Below are 1,445 nucleotides of genomic sequence, written 5' to 3'. Positions count from 1 at the left end.
TGAATGAAACCTGGTGGTGGTGATGGTGGATACCTTTAATCCCAGCAGAAGCAGGCAGATCTCTGTGAGTTCTAGGCCAGCCTGATCTACAGAGTGAATTCCAGGAGAGAGAAACCATGTCTCAAAAAGGGAGGGGGGGTTAAGAAGAAGGAAGGAAGGAAGGAAGGAAGGAAGGAAGGAAGGAAGGAAGGAAGGAAGGAAAAGGTTGAGTGAATCTCTTGAAGCACCTTTACTTAGTAACAAGAGATAATTACATCAGCTGAGCCCAGCCCTATCTGGCTTCTCTCAGCTTTCTGTCAGTCATGCATCCTTCCCTGCTCCCACCATGAAATGATCCAATGCAGAGTCAGGACCAGAATCAGTGCTGTACTGAGCCCAGCTGTGCTGGACAACCAGCACCTGCTGTGGGGCGACGTCCTGCTAAGTAGAGCAGGGAAGCCCCTAAGACCCTGAACACAGCGGAAACTTACAGAGCTCCGAAAGTTACACATTTCACAAGACTTCACCCCATGGTTGCACGGGCTCTGTCTGGAGGGAAGGAGACTTCTGCATGGAGACACCTGCAAGCTTTGCGGGCAGCTCTGGTAGCTTCTACAGAGTCGTCGCCCACACTGTGGGGTCTATTTGCTCATACTTGCTCCCGTAAGGAACCCCAGTGAACTCAGGGGCTCACCAAGCGCAACTTAGGTAGGATGTTTCTCTAGTCTATTGCCAGTGCCTGGACTAGTCACACAGTAGGATCCCAGGAAAAATGGTTTCTTCATGAGCTATCCTGGTTGGGTTCTTGTCAACGTGACACAAGCTAGAAGACCTGGGAGAAGAACCTCAATTTAAAAAAAAAATGCTCCCAGAGAGAGGAAAAGGAAGGGGAAAACATTGTTTATTTATATTATAATCTCAAAAAATAAAAATAAAAAAGCCTTCAATCCATTGCAAGACTGTAGAGCATTTTATTGATTACTGATGGATGTGGGCAATGCCCTCCTGGGCAGGTGACCCTGAGTGGCATAGCAAAGCCAACTGAGCAAGCCATGGGGAACAAGCGAGTTGGTGTGCCTCCGTGGCCTCTGCTTCAGTTCCTGCCCTGATATCCCTTCAGCATGGGCTGTAAACTACAAGCTGAGATAACCTCTCCTCCCTGAGTTGATTTTGGTCATGGTGTTTTATCACAGCAAAAGACACCTAGCTAAACACAAAAATAAATGCTTTGGAGAAATGGCTCAGTGCTTAGAGCATTGGCTGTTTTCTAAAACCTGTGTTTGGGTCTCAGCACCAACATGGTGGCTAACAACCTTCTGTAACTCCAAGTCCAGATGTAAACGCCCTCTTGTGGCCTCCTCAGGCACTGAGGCAAAACACACGTACAGTTAAATAAAATCTAAAAAGAAAGAAGAAAAGAAAAAAGAAAGTAAGACAAACAAGTACTTCATCATGTTGAAAGAAGA

The sequence above is a fragment of the Mus caroli genome, chromosome 6 (genome assembly GCF_900094665.2).
Source record: "Mus caroli chromosome 6, CAROLI_EIJ_v1.1, whole genome shotgun sequence".
NCBI classification, from domain to species: domain Eukaryota; kingdom Metazoa; phylum Chordata; class Mammalia; order Rodentia; family Muridae; genus Mus; species Mus caroli.
This window is presented reverse-complemented; position numbering follows the sequence as displayed.